The 23,994-nt window shown below is 44.5% G+C and overlaps 1 long non-coding RNA gene across 3 annotated transcripts in view; it reads left to right on the forward strand.

The window, feature by feature from the left end:
* The window catches only part of LOC128346319 (uncharacterized), a 44,231-nt gene extending 26,187 nt beyond the window's left edge, over positions 1 to 18,044 (forward strand). For 2 of the 3 annotated variants that reach the window (XR_008316897.1, XR_008316899.1), the window contains exons 2-3: positions 11,288 to 11,404; positions 15,354 to 16,987. This is a non-coding gene — a long non-coding RNA (uncharacterized LOC128346319). Of the gene's footprint in view, positions 1 to 11,287; positions 11,405 to 15,353; positions 16,988 to 17,022 lie in introns of those variants that run through there. The other variant, XR_008316898.1, reaches the window with a different exon arrangement.
* Positions 18,045 to 23,994: the final 5,950 nt, after the last annotated feature.

The raw sequence follows: 23,994 nt of genomic DNA on the forward strand, positions 1-23,994 counted from the left end.
TTGTCCTTGAGGCAAGACAATACAAAGTGAGGCAGAGAGGAGGCAAAGGCGAGGCAAAGGCAAAGTGAGGGAAGTCCACAGGACCTTGGAGGTTCCAGAAAATATGTTGACTGAGCACCACCCAGAGGCAGACTGAGCCCTTAAGTACCCCTGAGGTCAGAATACTCCTCCTGGGCTCCGCCTCCCAGCCTAGAGAGTGGAAGCCATAAAGAGGCAGTCTTCTGGAATCAACAAGCCTTCTGCGCTTGTCCATGCTGCATCCAGGGGGTGGATGTGATGGTGTAGAGAGGCCAGCTCAGCTTTGCCTAGGAGCCCAGACCCTGAGGAGCTTTTCTTTGGGGGACTTCAGCCCCAGAGATCTCTTGGATTCCAGTGCAGCATCATGATCCAGGGCTGGGGCTAGTACTGGCCCTGCCTCCTCAGCATCAGAATCAGTCACTTCTAAGAGCAGGGGTTGTTACTGGCTGGGCCATAACGAAGGGGGCATTTTAGAAAAATGATTGTCCCATGAAAGCTGTACATACATTCATTAATAAATCAGCCCAGACTATTCCCCCACAGTGCCCATTTCCCCCATTGTTTCTTTGTTTTCTCCAAAGTTATTCTGTCTTCCAAATGGAACTCAGTGGATGAGTCATGACCTGAGTTGAGGCAGGGATTTAAATGCTGGAAGGGACATGGGCAAGTCCAAGGGCAGCACAGCAAATAAAGAGATCAGTAGTGGTGCAGCAGGAAAATCCTTGACTAACAAGCAGAAAGTTGCCGGTTCGAATCCCCACTGGTACTATATTGGGCAGCAGCGATATAGGAAGATGCTGAAAGGCATCATCTCATACTGTGCGGGAGGAGGCAATGGTAAACCCCTCCTGTATTCTACCAAAGAAAACCTCAGGGTTCTGTGGGCGCCAGGAGTCAAAATTGACTTGATGGCACACTTTACTTTACTTACCATGAAACCAGTCCTTTGTATAGCTCTGAGCAAGAGAGTTGGGTATGGTTGCTACTTCTGTGGATGCTAGAGCTGACTGCTGGTTTACATAGCTGTTGCCCAGGAAGAGTGGATTGGCCTCTTGTTTAAGCCTCTTGTTTAAAGGAGTCTTGTCTGATTTTGTAAATGCTCCTTCTGGCATCACTGGAGAAACTTACAAGCAGGTCCTTCTGGGACTTTTCAGAGTCAGATGATGAAGGAAGAACTGGCTTTGGGTCATGGTGGTGACCTTGGCTCTGGTCCCCCTTACATGGGTGGTCCTGGTGGTGCAGGGTCACTCAGGTTTTGGGTTGTAGGGTCTTCCCACCCTGTCTCATCCTCTGAACTGTTTGCGCTGTCTCCTAATTGTGTGTATGATCTGGGGAGGGGTGGGTTGGATCCAAAGTCATGACACAAGCAAATGGTCTGTTTTAATTATGGTTAAATTACGTTTTAATTTAATTACGGTTTTAATTATGGTGTGAATCCGTGGGGCTAGGGGAGTTGTTTATTACCAAGATTGCTCTTTCCCAACATGGACCCTTGGTGAAGGAAAACCTATATATTAAAAATCAGTCAATCATGGTAACAGGTGATCGCTAATCAATTGGGGGGCCTTGTTGTCATCATTATAATATCAACGGACATTTGTGTTAATTAGTACATACCAACCCCAGTGTTGGTTTCCACCCACAAGGCATTCCTTAATATGCTATTTCAGATACAGTGCAGGTGGCAGAGCTATGTCATTATGGAATGTATGGTAATTCAGGGGTTGATTGGTTTGAGTGGAAGGTGCAAACAAGGTGTATGAGAGTATGAGGTAAGGGGTGTGTTATGGACTTGCTGTGATGTTCACTTGCTGTCATGTCCACTGCTTGCTGTTCTTGATGGTTATCGTTTTAATGATGATGATGATAGGATTTAAACTGTCAAGTTTATTCTCCTTTTGATCTTAAGATATGCAGGTATACATACCCTAAGACTTTGGTGTCCTCTCTTGAGTGTGCTTTTCCTGCCACTCTTCCAATATAGTGCATCATGATTCCCTAAATATCTCCCCAAAGTACTAACAATAGCCTTTTCTATGTCAGTTTGAGGAGTTGAAGATGCTGCCTCTTACTGGGAGAGTGTGCTGAGATGCTGGAGTAGGGTAGTTTGTTGTGCAAATGAGCATTCCAGTTACTCCTCAACACACAGTGGGAGCATCTTATGGCAATAGTAGCAGAGTTGGAAGTAGACAGAGTGCTTTCTTTCCTCTCAGCTTGGTTAGGAGAACTGTGGGCTACTTCCTTCTGGAAGTGCTGTTGAAGAAATGGAATGGGAAAGAGTGAGGGTTTTTACCAGAGAAGATGGAACTCTTGTACTCCTTGTATTATTCCTCCTGTACATGTGAAAGAGAGCAGGTATTTGTTTATTTCTGTTTATTCATTACATTTTTAGGACACCTTTTGTCTATGATCCCAAAATATGACTCCCAGATACTGGGAGGACACTGCTGTCTGAGGTAAAAAGAGAACATTCCCTGAGAAACACGGCATTCAGCCACACTCCTCAAAGGCATTAACTTGAGGTGAAGTAGCATATGAGAGAAAAAGGTGGTGTTGCTGTAATAAGGTTGGAGCATTTTTCCAGGTACATTAGTTCTGAGCAAAAACTGGGAATGCTAAGGGTCTGGATGGGGATTTCAGACTGATAATCTGGCATCATGGGATGAGAGAGGCTTAAGCACTAGACTGAAGAGTTCAGTCCAGAAAAGATGAAATTAGTCATGATACATCTACTAGCTTGGCATCTTCAGTGCGTTGATCTGCACTGAATCAATTAGCACTGTTTATTTGATTTCTAATAAACATTAGCAATCTACATTGGAGTGACAGAAAATGTGGTAAAAGAGATCAAATGGCCATAAGAAAGATAGCACAAACCAGATAAGTCCCACAATGTAAGAAATCCAATGTTTATGTGCCAATACACAAAACAAAACAGAGTATAGACCGGATCCAAAAGGTAAACCAAAGCAATAGAAAAAGATCATGAAGAACTGTAATATGGTCCTAGGTTAATAATATATAACTAACAAAAGATAATATAAATGGGTATTCTAATAATAAAGGTTAATAATGCTGCATAAAATGGCTTAAATGTAATAAAGATTGTTTTAAAAAGTCATAATAAATTAAAAGTCCTCATACATATGCTAGTTAGGTAATTAGTTTAAGTATTGTAAAAGTCCTCAGACATATGTTGACTAGATTGTGTCATCTTGTGATTCCAGTGAGTTTGAATACTTATAGATTCTTATTAAGTCAGACATGTTTTGACTCGTAGTCTTCCTCAATGACTTTCCATGTATTGTTTTCACAAGGGCATAGCGCCTCCAGATTCCTTTTGATCCAAATAAATTTTCACAGTATTTCCAAGGTCCCCTTCTCTCTCAACATGTTTCTTCTGCCTCTATTGGGGGTGGAGCAGCACTGTATGTTAAAGAAGGAATAGAATATAGCAAGCTAGAAAACCTAGGAAGAGCAGAGTCCTCCACAGAAACTCTGTGGGTGACAATACAAGGCTTGAAAGGAAATGTGCTCCTAGGAATGTGCTATCATCCTCCTGATCAAAATGCTGACAATGACTGGGAGCTGCAGAAGGAAATCAGGGAGGCATCAAAGAGAGACAGAGGTGTAATAATGGGTGACTTTGATTACTCACACATAGACTGGGTAAATTCATATTCAAGTAATGACAAAGAAACCAAATTTCTAGATACAGGAGAAGGTTGCCATTCACAGAGGCGTAACTAGGGAAAACGGCGCCCGGGGCAAGCACTGAAATTGCGCCCCCCGCCCCCCCCGCCGCCCCCCCAACATACATCTGACTGACACACATGTGTTTTTTCCTCACAACAACCCTGTGAAGTTGGCTTGTATCTCAAACACCAGAATTATGATGCAATGAATGATGATACATCCTACATTACATTTAGGTTTTTCCTCACAACAACCCTGTGAGTGACTGTATGTATTTTAACAAAACGAAAACCAAGGACTCTAGAGTAATTTGAGGGACTAGGGTGATAGTGCTAAAGACTCCTTACTCTCCCGCTGTTAAAGAAAGACTCCCCTTTTCCAAAACTGCACACTATTTACACCAGAATAGGTTTCAAATGGAGGGGGAAGCAGCGAGATTGAAGGGGGGGAGCCGGCCGCAAGTTTCACCAAGGGGTTGGCGTTGGGCTGCTCGTAGATGATGGGGAAGCAGCGAGATTGAGTTGGGGGGGCGGGCGCAAGTTTCAACAAGGGGTTGGGCTGCTCGTAGATGATGGGGAAGCAGCGAGATTGAAGTGAGGGGGGCCGGCCGCAAGTTTCACCAAGGGGTTGGGCTGCTGCTGCTCGTAGATCATGTAAGGCTGAGATGCAGAAGGAAGGAAGTGGCAGAACGGGTGGGGAATCGGGGATTGATAAGAATAAGAAGACTACACAACATGACAGAAGAGAAAACACACACCTTGGTGTGACCACCCGCCCGCCGAATCCGCCCGCCCACCGAATCCTTTCTTGTCCATGCCGCCGGGTGTCCATGTCCTCCTGCCTGCGCCTGCAGCCCCAGCCCCAGCAACAACGCTCTCCTCCGTGACCGCGCCATGTGCAGGCGAGCCGAGCTGGGAGGACGGACGCACGCATGCGTAGCGCGACTCGGCACGCCGGCCGAGTCGCGCGTGCGTGACTAGAGACCCTCCCTCACCCTGGCTGGCAAGCCACTAGAGGGCCTCTTTCTGGATGGATATAAGTTCCGTCGCGAGCCAAGGCAAGGCAAGAGCATGGAACTAGGTGCCCGCTGGAAAGCCAGGCCAGCAAAGCAATGGGGGGGGGGCGCGCGGGGGCGGAAGGGACCGCTCGTGGGGGAGGGGGTGCCGGAGAAATTTGTATTTAAATTTTTTTTAAAAAAAAATGGGATCTGGCGGCGCCCCCCATGTGACCCGCAAAGATGGCAGCCGGGGCACGTGCCCCCCTGCCCCGCCTATAGTTACGCCTATGGCCATTCATGGATCCAACATCCGTGGCTTTGCATATCCGCAGTCTGGTAATTGATACCTGACCTCGGCATAAATGGCGGCGGGGGGGCAGTTTTAAAAGGGTTAATGTGATGTATCTGTGCATTCAGAGTAGGTGGAAATGACCTCCAAGGTCATTTCAATCATTATTTGATTGTCTCTGCTGCTGCTTCTTGTATTTTGTACTGTTTTTATGCTTGTTTTAATTTTTTTTAATCAGATTTGTTTTTATATTTTTAAGCTCAATGTTTTAATGTGTCTTTTTTATAACCTTGTTTTTAAATTTTATTGTGAGCCTCCTTGGGATTTTCTTAATGAAAGGCGGGGTATAAATTTAACAATAAATAAATAAATAAATAAATAAATTTCTGGCTGCCATTTTGAGCACAAGAGCCATTTTGTGGCTTGTTTTAAAACACACACACAATTTTTCACATAAAAAGCTGGATTTGGGACTTTTGTGGGACATTGCTGGACACCTGGAGACCTGCAGAGCATGGTAGGGCCCTTTTTATTCATTTCACACAGTTTCCAGAGCCTCCAGGAACCTAATCCCCTGAGTCACATTGACTCAATGCCTGAGTATCTGTGGTTCCATTATCCGTGGTTGTAGTGGAGAATGGAACCCCCGTGGATACCAAGGTTCGCCTGTATGCTGAATGACTGTGCCCTAGAACAGTTGGTCATGGAACCAACCAGAGAGAAGGCGACCTTGGACTTAATCCTGAGTGGACCTGGTGTGAGATGTCAGTGTCATGGAACTTTTAGGGAACCGTGGCCATATCAAATTCAGCATATATGTGAGGAGAAAATCACCAAGGAAGTCTAACACAGAAACTTTGAACTTCAGAAGAAAAAAAAACTTCTCTAAAATGAGGAGTTTAGTGAAAAGAAAACTGAAAGGGAAAATCGGAAGAGTCACTTCACTCCAAAATGCATGGAGTTTATTTAGAAACACAATAACTGAAGCCCAGTTAGAATGTATACCAAAATGAAGGGACGGTACCACCAAGTCCAGAAGGATGCCAGCATAGCTAATAAGTAAAGTCAAGGAAGCTATAAAGGGGAAGAAGTCTTGCTTCAGAAATTGAAAGGCCTGCCCAAATGAAGAGAAAAGAAAGGAGCACAAAGAGCCTATTCACACCTGTAGCCTCACCAAAGTTAGGACAGCCCATCCTGGGTTAGGCTGCATGAGTGATGCACCAGGATTGAGCCTGATCCCGGTGCTGCAGCGGTGCTTAACCCAGCTTTTAAACCCAGACTTAGCTAGGGTTAAGGGCACAAGCATGCCCTTAATCCCACGACTGGGATTGTGTGTTTTCTCAGGCTGCACTGCAGGCAGCCTGAGCAGACACAGAGATGGACACCGAAAGTGCCCATCTCATAGCGGTATCCTCCAATGCACCGTGCTCATTGCATAGTGCATTATGGGGTATCTGGAGGCCAGGATGCATCATCCTGGCCTCCGGAGATCTGCGCTGCTTGGAGCAGTGCAGATCAACTGGGAGCATGAGCTGTGCTCCCAGCAGTATTGTCAGGATCATCTGGGGGGAAGGTAGGTGAAACCCTGCCCCCCCCCACCACTGCCTGCCTGCCCAATCATCTGCATAGCCTCAAACTCTGGCAAAAGAAATGCAAGGAGACAATAAGGGAGGCAAAAAAGAGAGTTTGAGGAACATTTAACTAAAAGCACCAAGGGGAATAACAAAAACTTCTTTAAATACATCAGAAGCAGGAAAACTGTCAGGGAGGCAGTTGTTCCTTTAGGTGATGAGGGAGTGAAAAGGATTATTAAGGAAGATATGGAGATTGCAGAGAAGGTAAATGGATTCTTTGCATCTCTCATAAGAACATAAGAATAGCCCTGCTGGATCAGGCCCAAGGCCCATCCATTCCAGCATCATGTTGCACACAGTGGCCAACCAGAAGCCTCTGAGAAGCCCATAGAAAAGAGGGGGCCAATAGCCACCAGACAATAGCCATTGATAGACCTGTCCTCCATGAATTTGTCTAAGCTCCTTTTAAAGCTATCCAAGCAAGTGGCCATCACCACATCCCGTGGCAGAGAATTCCATAGATTAATTATGCGCTGTGAGGAAAAGTACTTCCTTTTGTCGGTCCTACATTTCCTGGCCTTCAGTGTCATGTAATGACCCCTGGCTCTAGTGTTGTGAGAGAGGGAGAAAATTTTCCCTTTGTCCACTCTCTCTATTCCATGCATAATTTTATACACCTCTATCATGTCTTCCCGTAGTTGCCTCATTACCAAACTGAAAAGCTCCAGATGAGGCCTTGCCTCATAAGGAAGGTGCTCTAGGCCCCTGATCATCTTGGTTGCCGTTTTCTGCACCTTTTCCAGTTCTACAATATCCTTCTTAAGATATGATGACCTGTGTCTTCACGGCAGAGGATACTGAGTGTATACCTGTGCCTGAACCAAGCTTCTCAGGGAAAGAGGCTAAAGAACTGAGTCAGACAGAGGTGACATCATGTTCTAAACTGTCTGGAAAAATTAAAAATTAACAATAGGGCCAGGGCCAGATGACATCCACCTGATGATCCTTAAAGAACTCAATTGTGAAATTGCCAGCCTCCTTGCAAAAATACGTAACTTATCCCTACAATCAGGCTCTGTACCAAAAGGACCAGAAAGTAGACAATGTAATCCTGATTTTCAAATAGGGATCCAGGGACAATCCAGGAAATAATAATAATAATAATTATTATTATAATTTCTTGTTTACACAGTCAGACAGGTGTTATTGACTGGCTTGTTTTATCCAGACATCGAGTCCTTCCCAAGGACCTGGGATGGCTGAATTTTATTGTCAGTTGTTATAGATATCGTCGCAGAATATAGGCTGTTCCCAGTAAAGCTGCTTTTTGTAATTGGCTGATGGTGATTTCTGTGGCCCCTATGGTGCTGAGGTGTTCTTCAAGGTCTTTTGGAACTGCACCCAGGGCGCTAATTACCACTGGGATTATTTTGGTCTTTTTCTGCCACAGCCTTTCAATTTCAATTTGTAGATCTTTGTATTTGGTGATTTTTTTCTATTTCTTTTTCTTTTATTCTGCTATCCCCTGGTATTGCTATGTCGATTATTTTGACTTGTTTTTCTTTATTTATTTATTATTATTATTATTATTATTATTTCAAATTCTTTACTAGCCTTACAAAATGCCTCAGGGCAGTTTACACAGAGAAATAACAAATAAATAAGATGGATCCCTGTCCCCAAAGGGCTCACAATCTCAAAAGAAACATGAGATACACACCAGCAACAGTCACTGGAGGTACTGTGCTGGGGGTGGATAGGGCCAGTTACTCTCCCCCTGCTAAATAAAGAGAATCACCACGTTAAAATGTGCCTCTTTGCCAAGTTAGCAGGGGTCTGCTAACGGAAATTACAGGCTGGTTAGCTTAACATCTCTGCCAGACAAATGGATGGAAAACATTCTCAAAGGTAAAATTGTTAAGCATATAGAAGAACAGGACCTGCTGAAAGAGAACCAGCATGGCTTCTGCAAGAATAAATCTTGCCTCACCAAACATTTGGAGTTCTTTGAGAGTGTCAACAGATGTGTGGATAAAGGTGATCTACTTGACATAGTATACGTGGACTTTAAAAAAGCTTTCAACAAAGTTCCTCATCAAATACTTGGAAAAACTTAGCAGTCATGGGATAAGGGGAGAGATTCATGTGTGGGTGGGTAACTGGTTGAAGGACAGGAAACAGAGGGTAGGTATACATGGATAGTTCTCTTAATGGAGGGAAGTAAGAAGTGGGGTCTCCGAGGGATCTGTACTGGGACCAGTGCTTTTTAATTTATTCATAGAAGTTGGGGTAAGCAGCGAGATGGCTAAATCAAACCAAACTATTTAAGGTAGTGATAACCAAAACTGACTGTGAGGAGCTCCAAAAGGATGTTTCCAAACTGGGGGAGTGGGCAACAAAATGGCAAACGCAGTTCAATGTAAGCAAGGGTAAAGTGATGCATAATGGGGCAAAACCCCCAACTTCATATATATGCTGATGGAGTCTGAGCTGTTGGTAACTGACCAGGAGAGAGATCTTGGGGTCATGGTGGAAAGCTCATTGAAAGTATCAACATAATATGTGGTAGCTGTGAAAAAGGCAAATTCCATGCTAGGGCTCATTAGGAAGGCAAATGAAAATAAAAAATGCTAATATTATAATGCCCTTATATAAATCTATGGTGCGGCTACATTTGGAGTACTGTGTACATTTCTGGTCACTGTACCTTAAGAAGGGCATTGTAGAACTGGAAAAGGTGAAGAAGAGGGCAATCAAGATCAGAGGCGGACAAGAAAGGATTCGGCGGGTGGGCGGATTCGGCGGGCAGGTGGTCACAACAAGGTGTGTGTTTTCTCTTCTGTCGTGCCGTGTAGTCTTCTTATTCTTATCAATCCCCGATTCCCCGCCCGTTCTGCCACTTCCTTCCTTCTGCATCTCAGCCTTACATGATCTACGAGCAGCAGCAGCCCAACCCCTTGGTGAAACTTGCAGCCGGCCCCCCCGCTTCAATCTCGCTGCTTCCCCATCATCTACGAGCAGCCCAACCCCTTGGTGAAACTTGCAGCCGCCCCCCACACTTCAATCTCGCTGCTTCCCCATCATCTACGAGCAGCCCAACCCCTTGGTGAAACTTGCAGCCGCCCCCCCACTTCAATCTCGCTGCTTCCCCATCACCTATGAGCAGCCCAACGCCAACCCCTTGGTGAAACTTGCGGCCGCCCCCCCCCCACTTCAATCTCACTGCTTCCCCCTCCATTTGAAACCTTTTCTGGTGTAAATAGCGTGCTGTTTTGGAAAAGGGGAGTCTTTCTTTAACAGCGGGAGAGTAAGGAGTCTTTAGCACTATCACCCTAGTCCCTCGAATTACTCTGGAGTCCTTGGTTTTCGTTTTGTTAAAATACATACAGTCACTCACAGGGTTGTTGTGAGGAAAAACCTAAGTGTAATGTAGGATGTATCATCATTCATTGCATCATAATTCTGGTGTTTGAGATACAAGTCAACTTCACAGGGTTGTTGTGAGGAAAAACCTAAGTGTAATGTAGTATGTATCATCATGGCATCATAATTCTGATGTTTGAGATACAAGCCAACTTCACAGGGTTGTTGTGAGGAAAAAACACATGTGTGTCAGTCAGATGTATGTTGGGGGGGGGGCGGGGGGCAGGGGGGGGCACAATTTCAGTGCTTGCCCTTGGTGCTGTTTTCCCTAGTTACGCCTCTGGTCAAGATAATCAGGCCTGCAGCACCTTCCTTATGAGGAAAGCATATAACATCTGGGGCTCTTTAGCTGGAAAGAGGCAACTACAGGGAGACATGATAGAGATGTATAAAATTATGCATGGAGTAGAGAGAGTGGGCAGAGAGAAATTTTTCTCCTTCTTTCACAACATTAGAACCAGGGGTCATCCCATGAAACTGAAGTCTGGGAGATTTAGGTCCAACAAAAGGAAGTATTTTTTCACACAGCATATAATTAATCTATGGAGTTCTCTGCCACAAGATGTGGTGACAGCCATCAGCTTGGATGGCTTTAAGAAGGGCTTAGATTAATTCATAGAGGATAAGTCTATCTATGGCTACTACTCTGAGGGTTGTAGGCCACCTCCAGACTCTAAATGCCAGTTGCAGGGGAGCAACAGTAAGAGAGAGGCCATATGCTCACCTCTTGCCTGTGGGCTTCTTAGAGGTATCTGGTGGGTCGTCACTGTGTGAAACAGGATGCTGTACTCGATGGGCCTTGGGCCTCGTCCAGTATGGCTTTTCTTACATTCTTAACCAAAACCTATTGTAAAGAAAGCCTATGGTGATGTTGTTTGTTTTGGGGGACCCCTACCTTGTTTATCGTTCTCATGGGTGATGGTCACCAGTGAAGTGCTGCTTGTACATGTTTAAAGTTAGGGATCCAGAAGCTCGAACTGCTGATATTTAGAAAATAAATTTTCCACATACATTCTTAGTTTAGCCAATTTAAGAAGATGATTGATATTGAACCTTCCCTGCCCACCCGCCAAGCCCTTTTCAGATTGTGAGAAAGGGCTCATAACAGTTTGGTAAACATATCTAGTTATCTATATTACCTTTAGGTTGCCTCTTCAACAAATGTGGATTTTTAATAATGTAGCCAGACAATCCATAAAGAGATTTGCCTTTCTAGTATGAAGATCTCGTGTGTGGTTTTCCCTAAATGCATGTTAAATCTCCTTAAAAACCTTTATTCATGGCACACAGGTAAAGAATGTGCTGATCTGATGTCTCCTGCAGTAGAAGAAGGAGGTCACAAATCCTGGCAACAATCCATGTGGCATGGAGCACCCCATTCCATGAAGCATAGAGCAGTGGATGAAGGTTTGATTTTTTCAAGACACACTTTAGCTCTTCTTACATCACACAGAGGCTGTTCTTACAATCAACCAAAACTGGGTTAAGGAAGCCAAGCCTGGTCTTGGCTGATCTTAAGAACCGCTGGGATCACACCCAATCCTGGTGGTGCTTCGGCAGCAAATCTGCCAGAGAGGCCAGCCTCTTACAGGGTTAAGGGAGCGAGTTCTCCGTTAGCCACATCCCCCCCCGATCATCTGCCAACTTCTGCTGCTTGCAGCCAGGGCTGGGAGACTGCTGGGCTCTTGCCCGTTGCCGGGAAGATACCCAGAATGCACCATGCACTCATACGGTGCATTATGGGATTTCCAGGGCCTGGGGAGATGCATCCTGGCTCCCAACCCTCTGCGCTGCCTGAGGCAGCGGAGGATCGTCTGGGTGTGCAATCTGCGCACCCAGCTCTTTTGACAGATCGTCTGTGGGGAAGGTAAGGTTGGTGAACTTTTCTGCCCGACTGCCCACCTACCCGCCAAGCCCTTCTCATGAATCATGAGAAAGGGCTCACAACAGTCTGGGAATCAATTATCTATATTACCTTTAGACTGCCTCTTGAACAAATGTGGATTTTTATAGTATAGCCAGACAATCCATGAAGGGAAAGTGTGTAGAAAGATTTAATCAGCAAAAAACTGAATTACCCACACAAGAAGAACTTTGTTAGATATCATCTTAAAACTTCTTCTGGCCCTTATTCGCTACCAACAACTCACTTTTATTTTTATTTTTTAGTTTGTCAGGCATTGATTTATCCTGCTATGTGTTTTCTTCAGAAATAAAACTAACGGTGCCCTTTACATCTAAAGATAACTTCCATTTACTGTAGGTAGTGCTTTTCATGCCAAAAATCATTTTGCATGCTTGTAGCAACCATCAATACCTTCACCATGCTCAAATAATTAAGATATACAGTCATGCCTCATTTATTGAACCGTATAGTAGACTTGAAAGTAATTTCAAGATATAGGTTTTGGATAAGGCACAAGACCATATCAATATATTTAATACCTGTCAAGTAGGTATGACCTTATTTTTATAAACAAGTTTGGGCATTCTCATTAATGATCATGATTAGTGCCAGCCAAAGAAGCAATCCTGAATACAAAGATATAATAAAGGAAAACGCAAACCTACAAAGGACTGGATGTGTCAGACTTCTTCAGTATAAGGACTTGGTATAAGCAATGTGATTTAAAAAGACTGTATCCATTTGAATGGTAAGATGGACAAACACGCTGTTGTAAAATAAAAAAGTTGTGACCCCAGCCCTAAACACACTTATCTGAAAGTAGATCACATTGATTCAAAAGCATTTACTTCCAAATAATAATCACTGAGGCTCTTCTCACGGTCAGTGAGAAGAGCCTGGAGTGGCTTAGCGGGGAGAGCAGGCCTAGCCCGCTCTCCCCACACACAAGCAGGCAGTCTGCTCGGGGCGGCCGAAGGCTGCCGGCTCCATTACGGAGCCAGTGGGGACTGGGAGGATTGGAGGCTGTGCGGCCCCCGAAAGCTCCAGCAAGTGCGCAGGGCATGCCACGCCGTGGCAACGCACGATTAAAAAAAACCGGGTTTGCTGAGTGCTCGCTCCGCAAACCTGGTTTTAGGGCAGGGTTACTTTAGCGGGTTAACCACTTGGAGGCCACTGGTGTGCTCATGGTCAGGCGAAATTGGGCTAGGCTCCCCTAGCCCGATTTCTCCTGATCGTGGGAATAGCCTCACTGTGTGCTTGGGATTACAAGCATGATGGCATTCTTGCCTACTTACAGAGGCTATTCATACGATTGTAGAAATCGGGCTAGCCTCCGCTAGTTTGATTTTCTACAATCGTGAGAACTACCAGGCTTGGCTGCGAGCCCGGTGGTTCTTAAGCAGGTCACCCACTTAAGTAGCCCAGTACTTAAACTGGGTTTGTGGAGCGAGCACTCTGCAAAGCCGGTTTAAGCAATCGTGAGTTGCTGCGGCGCACCTCTGCACTGCAGCAACTCATGAGGAGAACCCCAGAGGCAAGGCGAAAAGCCGCCTCCCGGCTCTGGGGGTCTCTCCAGCATGCCCTGCACACTTGCGCAGGGCATGCTGGAGGGTTGATTGGCCCCCGCTCCCCCCAGCACCTGCCGGCTCCGTAATGGAGCCGGCAGTCATGTGGGCGGCTGCTTCAGCCGCCCAGAGCAGACTGTCTGCTCGTGTGCGGGGAGAGCGGGCTAAACCCGCTCTCCCTGCTCACCCTTCCGAGGCAGGTCTCTGTGATCGTGAGACCCAACTCACAGTCTATTTCCACAAAGCTGAAGGGCTTTAAAAGCTCTGTGGGGAAAACTTCCTGCAGCCCCACTTTTGCTCAAAGCACCCTTCCCCATTCTCAATCCCAACAGAAGATCAGTAAGCTCTGATCAGTAAAACAGGGCTTCTTTGTCATGAACCCTGTTGCTTATTAAGATCATCTGGAGAGGTCTGGTTATGGTCACCACTGGCTCATTTGGTGGCCCATATATGGGTCCCAAAATAAATGGCACAGGACCCAAAAAGAAACACAACAGAAGCTCCAAAAACCAGTAGTGCTTTTATGCGTATACCCCTACCCTAAGTAGAGGTGCACCTAAGTAATTTTGGAGCCTAGACCTAAAGGCCTTTGGAGGCCCCCCTCCCAAGCAAATTAAGCATCATCATGCTTGTCCGGGTGACAACAACCGCCCTGAGCCGTATTGGAAGGGCGGTATATAAATCTAATAAATAATAATAATAATAATAATAATAATAATACACCACCCGGGACAGACTAAAGAGGATTTGTGGCCCCCCAGGGGCTGTGAAAGCCCTGGACTTCAGCCCATATGCCCAGGGGTAAGAGCGTATCTGACCCTAAGCACATTGTATTTAAAATCAAGAGGTTGCATTTCCTACCAAAAAAGTTGCTTTGTTCCTATGATCTGCTAATGAGTTATCAAGCAAGAAAAGAAATTGGACTGGATGGTCAAATTATTTAAAAACCATCCAATCCAATTACTTTTCTTGCTTGGATCATCACTATCAAGTTGTGATTATTGCTGGTTATTTCCCCATTTCTCCCTCAGCTTACAAATATATTGAGTGAGATTCAGAGAACCCCTTGTAAGAGAAGAACTCCATTTAGGATCTTGGCTATTGTCCTGCAATATTTTCTAATATTTTCCCTGATATTGAAGTTCATGGTCCCTCTTCTTTTCAAAGTAAAATACTAAAACCCTGAATATTTCTTCCGGTGGCCCCTTCAGTGCTCGAGAATGTATCAATCCATGCTCACCAGGCCAGATAATAAGGCTATTCACATGAGCAGCCTAACTCAGGCTAGAGCAGCCCAGCCTTGGTTAGACTGCTTGTGTGCAGTGCCAGGATCGCTCCCGATCCCGGTACTGCTGAGCTGTCTAACACTACTTTTCACCCTGGCCTTTAGCCAGGGTCAAGGGCACAAGTGCACCCTTAATCCCAGCAGCCTGAGCATACACAGAGTCAGGTACATAGAGACACATTGTCCCAGACTCTGGAAATCCACGCTGCTCCAAGCAGCATGGTTCATGCAGGAGTGCGATCCATGTGACCCACCAGCAAGAGAGAATCATCGGGAAAGGGGGGAGGTAAGTTCAGCTCAACTTTATCCCCCGCCTGCCTTTCCAGGGGTCGTGTGCATAGCCTTATTATGATTCACTGTGCCAACAAATAGGACTGGAGTATCCCACTAGCACATTTTAGCCCAGTCTGCTGATTGGCTGGGCTCCCTTCCCAAGCCTGGGCTCCCATCTTTGGTTCTGAATATCATATCAACAATGCAGCCTGCAAAGTAGCCTTCTCTATTAAAGTCTGCAGACTTTTCTGTCAAAGTCTCCCTTACCTTTCTTCAACCCCAGCTCATATCTTTCCTTGTCTATTTGTGTGTTTGTTTGTTTTTTAGAATTCCTGGATTCTGATTCCAGTTTCCACTCACCTGACTTGTTATGGACCTTACTGATCTTACCAGCTTCCCATGCCTAGGGGGCCAGAACTTTTGCCTTTCCTCCTGACACAAATCACACTATCCTGCTGTTGCATGGCCATTATTATAGGACTGCAAAAAGGTATTGGTACAAACAGCTATGTACGCCAGTTTCATCCAAATTAACAGGGATGCCAATTTCATTCAAACTAACCAATACAACATTACTTGTTCCTAGTCTATCCAACAAAGGGAAAGTTCCTATTTCTTTCCTTTCCTTGTTTGTCTCAATTTTGGGAATAATCTAATCACAAATTCTCTTTTTAAAGCAGGGGTCATGTGAGTACTGAGGAAGTTAAGATGGCAATGGCCAAGGGTACTGTGGAAGAGGACTGTTTAATATCCAGAGCAAGGCTCTTTTCATTTCTGAAGTCAAGTTTACATTGGCACACACATCTAATTCTGATATAAGCTGAGAAAACCAGGGAAGCTTGAACCATATCTACTCATTGATCCCTGGCTACTAGATTCCCCTGTGAAGGCTTCTGGTAGCTTAGTGGTTTAGGAAAACCTTCATGATACATGCCGTAATGATTCATGGCTGTTCTAACGTAGGAGAAAGGGTTACCAGACAGATTGAATATGGAATGATGTGTTGCACAGAGTAGGCACCGCACTGCAGCTGCACTTACAGTGACACTTATGCACGGTTTATATCATGAATGTGCTGGTTGCACATCAACATATATGCAATGCACAGCTGATTTGGGATTTGTGCTAATGCAAAGAACAGCATGGAATATCAGGACAAAGAGGGATGGTTTGTCCTTCTGAGGAAAAAAAATGACAAATGCAGACTTTGTTGTCTTTCTCTGGTGTGTTGCACTTTGTGGCTTCACCCAGAATTACTGTTGTTTTATTTACTCATTTACTTCTAATGAGTAAGAATACCTCCAAAGGCACTGGAGAGACAACAAAACATATCTAGTCCTTCTGGAATTACCTTTCCTCAATACTAGAAAGCCGTTTTCAAAATAACATTGCTACTCGTCGTTCTGCCCCAAAATGAATTACTGCTGTCTATTCCTCTATCTCAGTCCAAACACTCCTCATCTTCCTCAATCCTTTGTATGGTTAGCTGTGCAAAACCAAAGGAGTTACCCACATTCTGCAATGCTGTTTGGGAAAGTGAGCCACAAAAGATATGCTATGTCATGTCTTTTTATCTCCGTATGAGGATTGCCAAAGAAGCTTAAAGGAGGAGTAAAGTAGACAAACGTTGTGAGGAGAAGAGGAAATAGCTCTGATCCTTTTTTACAACATCAATGCTTGTAACCACTTGTGGTAGCAGGTTTCAGAACATTTGAGCTTTAATCTTAATTTTCAGTTATTCTCGCTGCAGTTAGCAGAAGCTTTCAAAGCGATTTTTAAAAAATCCCTCCATCTTGATTCACTTTACAATACACCCTAAAGGCATGTCTGCAATACACATTTAAAGCAGTTTAAAACCTGTTTAACCATCATAGTTCACAGCTGGTTTAACTTTGTAATGTTCATGTATTCTAAATCTGGTCCTTGGCTCTTACAACAGACATTAGATAACCATGAACTGGCCTGATTTTCTGTCTGCATTTCTGTGTTTTTGGAGGAAGGGATGGAGTGGGATATCACCAGCACCTGACCAAGAAGTGAAACAGCTGTTCTGTGATTATGTCCTGGCTGGGCTGAGAGCCTACAAGGTGCTTCACAGGCTCAGAGGAAACCCACTTGGACAAGGATTTAGGAGGCAACTAGCAACAGGCAACATTACATAGCTCTCAAGTGCAGGAAGCAAATCTCAGACATAAGGAGAGAATTGGTTTGCAGACAGTGGAGCAGATTCATGCACCAGAAGGCCTGGGGACATTCCCAATAACAGCAGGAGACCCTACAAACCCCAGCTGAGTACTTATGTCACCAGAGCCCAAGCAGGACCTCCTGACGACTACTAGAGCTGCACCACTCAAGCAGTTCCACAATGCTACTTCCATTGGGTGCAATGGAAGTAGTGTGACACAAGTGCCTGCATGCTGTCTTAAGTCATTGTGCAATTGTGCAACACCACCAAGTGCAACACCACCAGGGCTGCCTTTTATGTGCATAGCAGTCTGGGATGTTGTTGGGTGAGTCAGAAACGCTGATGTTGCATTGTGCATGTTGGCCACTGTCCGATTTGGCATTGAACCAGAGTTAAAAATTACTGATGAACCTGAACTAGAACAGAACCCAATTTTTTAATAGTTTACTTGCTGGAAGTGTTCTCTCTCCTTCTCAGAGAGGTCTAGTGGAGGTTCTCCTTCAGATTCTATTTAGTTCTGTGGCTATAGTATTACCAGATTATTCCTAGGCACATAGTTTAAAATTTATTATCAGAAAGATTCTCTGGAAGTATCTGGGGTGAGCTCACAACACCTCTTTGCTGGTAACAATTTTTTGTATTGGATCCCTCACATACCTTCCAGTACCGTTTGAGTGTGTATAGGGCTGGCATTTAGCTAGTAATTGTGGTTGACTGGGTATGTAATTGAACCCTAGGAAAAAACCTGAAGCTTCTGTAGGTAAAACAGGGCACCACACTATTTTTTTGTGTTTTTAGTTTGGTTCCTCTTTAGGCTCAGCTGTGAGTGAAGTTGTTCCAGTTCAGGCCAATAAAGATTTGTTCACTGATTTGGCCATTTGGCATGCTCAAACAGATTATGTTCCAGTTCATGTGGGAAATTTTAAACATCATTCACATTACAAAGAGGAGCAGAACAACTTTATCATACTCAGTAAGTTAAACCCATTTAACTAGTAACCCTAGTGAGTTGAAGGACTGCACATCATTCAGTCACTTAGGGTGCCTGAAGATGATGTTTTCATTGAATGAGAGAAGGCCATTTGCCCAACCTTGCTGATACCTTATTTATCCAAACCGAAGACTAGGGGTTTCTTCCAAGTTCTTTGCTGTTAGAAATTTGGGGTCATCTTAAATTCAGAGTCCGCTTCCTTTTAGGTAAATAGAGATATAACTTGTATTTAGTCTATATTTTTAAAGAGGATCATCTCAAATTCAGAGCTGTCTTCTCTTCGGGTAAACACAGTATATTCTGCCAGAGCCAGCCCACATTCTCCTCTGGATTCATCCATTGCTCTCCCTTTACAGCACTAGAACATTAATTTATATAGCTCTGGCTCTGGCTCTGCCATTTAGGCAGAACTCCTTGAATGACAAAGTTGCATCTGAATGTTTCTTCTGACCAGCTTTGGTGCTGGGTAGCAGGAACTGTCAAAAACATTTGTCAGGTTTTCACCTATCTTATGTGACCTGAAATATATTACTTATTCTGCTTGCAACATGAGGTATCTGGCTGAAGTGAAAATGCAGGGGCATTTTCCAGTAGCAGAGGATTGTTGCCACATTCCTAGTAAGTCACATGTCCAGTCCACCATCATTAGGAGATGGCAAGGATAATGATATTTCTGTCAGTCAATAAGGCACAGCCAATAGCTCTGGAGGTTTGTGGGGGAGGATGGTAAGGTGGTGAGGAAGGTGGTGGGGATGGAAGGTGGTGAGGAAGGGAGCTTCCTGAGATGTATTTTGCTCCTGGCTCACAGACGATCACTTTTCCCTCCTACCTAGGTTGAATGAATGAAACAAGAATGAAAATCAGGAGCATGCACAGGTCCTGAAGCTGGGTAGGATGCTTGTCCTACCCAATTTTGTGAACTGGCTGAATATTTAACAAACAGAACGTTTGTGAAAGTATTGCATCTTTGGTCTATACTGGAAAATTATAAGACTCAATGAGGCAGTTCCTATGAAGCCCGCTCTCCCCGCAGACGATCCTGCAGTTGGGTCTGGGCAGCTGGATTAGCCGCCCTCACAACTGCTGGCTCTGTTACGGAGCCGGCGGGTGCTGGGGGGAGTGGTGGCCAATTGGCCCCCGGAAGCTCCAGCATGCCCTGCGTGACCATGCCACAGTAGCTCACGATCAGAAAAACCGGGTTTGCAGAGCACTTGCTCTGCAAACCCGGTTTAAGTGCCAGGCTACTTAAGCGGGTGACCTGCTTAAGAACCACCAGGCTCGCAGCCAAGCCCGGTGGTTCTCTCATTGTGTGAATATGAATAGCCTCAGTGTGAACCACCAGTGGTCAAGTCCAGCTCTCTAAGGCCTTATCACAACTCTGACATCAAAGACTCTATGCACTTGACAAAATGCCACCCACAACTGAATATTCTGGGTGTTCTTTGGTCCTGCGAACACAGTGGCTTACATGCGGCACAGTTCACCATCATTCCAAATGAGATGCACACACGCTGCTCCATTCTACTCAAAACCATAGGGTGCTGGTTGCAGAGACAGGACGCTTCCATGCCTAAGGAGGAGTGCTGGTCTTGTGGTAGCAAACATGACTTGTCCCCTTAGCTAAGCAGGGTCCACTCTGGTTGCATATGAATGGGAGACTAGAAGTGTGAGCACTGTAAGATATTCCCCTCAGAGGATGGAGCCACTCTGGGAAGAGCAGAAGGTTTCAAGTTCCCTCCCTGGCGTCTCCAAGATAGGGCTGAGAGAGATTCCTGCCTGAAGCCTTGGAGAAGCCGCTGCCAGTCTGTGAAGACAATACTGAGCTAGATAGACCAAGGGTCTAACTCAGTATATGGCAGCTTCCTATGTTCCTATGCCTGCTAAGCATAGCATCATTGCAGTTCTGGTGCTGCTCCCATCATTCCCAACAGAGCAGCATCAGAACAGCAATGACACTGTGCTTAGTAGGCATGGAGGCACCTTGCCTCCACAACCAGAGTCCACGTGATTGAGTCGAACAGAGCAGTGTGCATGTATCTTGGTTGTGCAGTATGTAAGCCAATCCTCACAGTTCTTGCCTATAGTGCTCAACTATACTGCACACTCCAACACAGAACCAAATTCCTCCTTCACGTAACTCTAGTGTGTGTAGTTTTTGTTGTTTTCTAAGTTGCACCATGAATTTGAGGCTTGGAGATGCTGAAAATGTGGGCAGGAAATTAATTTTTCAGTTTGCATACTATGCCCGCGTTGCAAAATTCTGCGGGCGCTTGTGTAATTTTGTAAGATCAACAAAATCTACATCAGCTTTAACTGAAAAAAATTATGGTTTATTACATTAGTGTGAACCTCTGCTAACTGGGCAAGAACCCCTGCTAATTGGGCAAAGAGGCACTTTTTACCGTGGTGATTCTCTTTATTTAGCAGGAGGAGATTAACTGGCCCCATTCACCCCCAGCACAGTACCTCCAGTGACTGTTGCTGGTGTCTATCTTTATGTTTCTTTTTAGAATGTGAGCCCTTTGGGGACAGGGATCCATCCTATTTATTTATTATTTCTCTGTGTAAACCGCCCTGAGCCCTTTTTGGAAGGGCAGTAGAGAAATTGAATTTTATTATTATTATTATTATTATTATTATTATTATTAATTGCACTCATTCCTATATTTTCCCCTCTGCCACACAATACACCAGATATAACTGTAGTCGAGAAGAAAGAAAAACAAGTTAAAATAATCGACATAGCAATACCAGGGGATAGCAGAACAGAAGAAAATGAAATAGAAAAAACAACAAAATACAAAGATCTACAAATTGAAATTGAAAGGCTGTGGCAGAAAAAGACCAAAATAATCCCAATGGTAACTGGCACCCTTGGTGAAATTCCAAAAGAACTTGAAGAGCACTGTAACACCATAGGGGCCACAGAAATCACCATCAGCCAATCACAAAAAGCAACATTACTGGGAACAGCCTATATTCTGCGATGATATCTATAATAATAACAGCAACAATATTAATAATAAAATTCAGCCATCCCAGGTCCTTGGGAAGGACCCGATGTCTGGATAAAACAAACCAGTCAATAACCTGAAACAAACAATACCAACAACACCAACACAAACAACATTCATTGCACTCGTCATTCCTATATTTCCCCCCTCTATGGTGGGATATCCCATGAAGGCCAGCAGACTACAGCTCTTTTTAGGAAAGCTGGTAGACACACTGGCCATCCGTTCTGCTCAGAGTGAAAGTTTCTATGGCTCATTTTGTGGATAATCATAAGGGATAACTGGCAGCATAAACAGAGCTTAACATCACTTTCCCTAATGACATATCTTCTGATGCATGAGCCCTTATGATCAAGTTAGTTGCCTCTTGCCCCACTATATTTATGTCACCCATGATAATATCAGCAGGCTTGGAATCCCTGGGTATCTCAATGACTGGATATATTCCATTACCAAAATTGTTTTATGATAAAGAAATGATCCATCTCTGCAGATGCGTTCCTGGACCTATTTGGAAGGCACTCATAAAAACAAGGCAGTGAAATATCCCGCTTGATGAGTAGTTGGATGGAACACTCCCATCCAAGGGGGGCATGGAAACACTTTCAGAACTAGCTCTAAGTTTGCTCTTTCCCCACAGCTGGCTTGCTAATGAGGCATGGTAAAACAGGCACCTCAGACAATGAATTTGCTACCTCTGCTGGTCCACCACCTTTGACCAACAGTCTTACCAACCACTTCATTGGTGGACAAGTGGCTGGCTCCATTCACTGCCGGCATCAGCAGGGATAGTGCCCTTGCTGTCTGCTGCCACCACTGCCACACTGCTTATTATCTTCCTCCCACTCATCCCTCCTGCTCTCTGCTGATATTTTGAAATTAGAAACAACAAGGAAAGCACATATTACAATAAATTTAACAATACAGCAAAAATCAAACAAATAATAAAGAATTCCTGGAATTCTGGAATTCCTTTTGATGGACATAAAATATGGATTATATACACACATATATAAAATGTGTGTATGTAAGTATGTGTGTGTGTACACACACATACATACACACAGAGAGAGAGAGAGGAAATAAACACATCATAGTTCTGTGCTTAACGTCTTGATTGCAATAGTTGAACAAAGTCCAGGTATGTACTAACAATATCTGTGAGAACCTGGCAACAACACCACACAGGTGTACTGTATCCCACACACTCAAGCAGCAATACATAAGATTGTCCAAGTACATCTGAAATGGCAGGTGTGATCATTAGAATCTATGAATATTGAATTAGAGGCTCATATCCCTAAACAAAGCTGCACTGGGAAGAGGCAATCATTTGAATGGACCCTATGAGTCTTATCTCCAAAAGAACACCTTGAGTGGTACAAAGGCAGGAAGAGGAAATTATTTCAGGTGTTTGTGTGCGGAGGTATTATGTTTCAACTAGCCAGCACCATCAAGAACGGGAGCTTCCCATCCACTGTGTCAGGCAGCCTAAGAGAAAGAGAGAGAAGTTGAAAGAGGCTGTATCACAAAATGGCACTAAACCACATTTCACAGCAGGATAGTATTATTTTTTTTTTTAAGGGGTGGAATGTGGCTGTCCACAGAAATGAATTCAACATGCCTGCCATACCAGTATAATATAGTCTGTTACGCTTTTAGGACTAATAGCCTGGGCACCTCGAATGGACCAAACAATAGTAACCCAAATGTCCCGTTTTGAAACAGAAAAGCCACTTCCAGTGGTTGCGCTCCGGACAGGAGTAGGGAAGCGGCACGAGGATGGGATACTTAACCCTTTCCCTGCTGACCATTTCTCTGCTTCTAGCCAAAAGTGGCTTTTCCCAGTTTGAAAGAGGACATTAGGCTACTGTTATGCATATATACATGCAATGTAGGCCTTATTCATTATAGTACGTTCCCTCTCAGTGCTTACATTGATCGACATCCAAATGAATGATGTGCTGGTAGAAGAGGCAGCTGCAGGGGGAAGGAGGGGTTGCCCTCCACACATGACAGAAAATGTTCTTCTGCTATTAGTCTGAATGTCAGCCACTATCTCTCATTCTTCCAATCACCTGGTAAAGTATGCCATATTATTTATTATCCTCATATTGCAGATCTGGGAGAGGCTGAGGCTGAAAGATAGTGGCTTGCCTATCAGTAAAGTTATGGCTTAGAAGAGGCCTGAATTGGGGATTTCCCAACACACAGTTCCTGCCCTTAGCCACTACAAAAACACAAGCTATTTTGATGTACACATTATCGAAGAACACTGAAAGCTATAATTTTGGAAAACATGGGGAAATGAAGTGTTGTATTTAAAGGCTTGTTTCACTCAAACAGGACCAGCTGCAGGTTTCAAGGAGCCCTTGGCAAGCTACCCTCCATGAGGCATCTGGATGGGCCCTGAGAGAATTTGTATGCTACCCCCACACAAAGGGGCTATTGAGAGAGATCCCTGGGCCTTCAGGCAACTTGGAGACAGACTTGGAGTGATGACTTTGATTTATACGCAGAAGCTCATTAGGAGAGTGTTTTAGCTGCAGTGAATTTAGGCCAAAAATGGACTTTCAGAAGCCCTGAACTATTAGCACTATTTCTAGCCCAAAATATGGAGGAATGGATTAACAAGTACATTAAACCTACTGTAGTGTAGGCCACAAGCAAGATTAGCTCCCTGGAAGTTCTTTTGGCTGGAGACAGGTGATAGTCCCCCACCACCACCACCACCCCAAATTGCAAGATGGTTTGATTCTGCTTTTACCCCAATAAACA

This window comes from Hemicordylus capensis, chromosome 1 (assembly GCF_027244095.1).
Source record: "Hemicordylus capensis ecotype Gifberg chromosome 1, rHemCap1.1.pri, whole genome shotgun sequence".
Classification (NCBI taxonomy): domain Eukaryota; kingdom Metazoa; phylum Chordata; class Lepidosauria; order Squamata; family Cordylidae; genus Hemicordylus; species Hemicordylus capensis.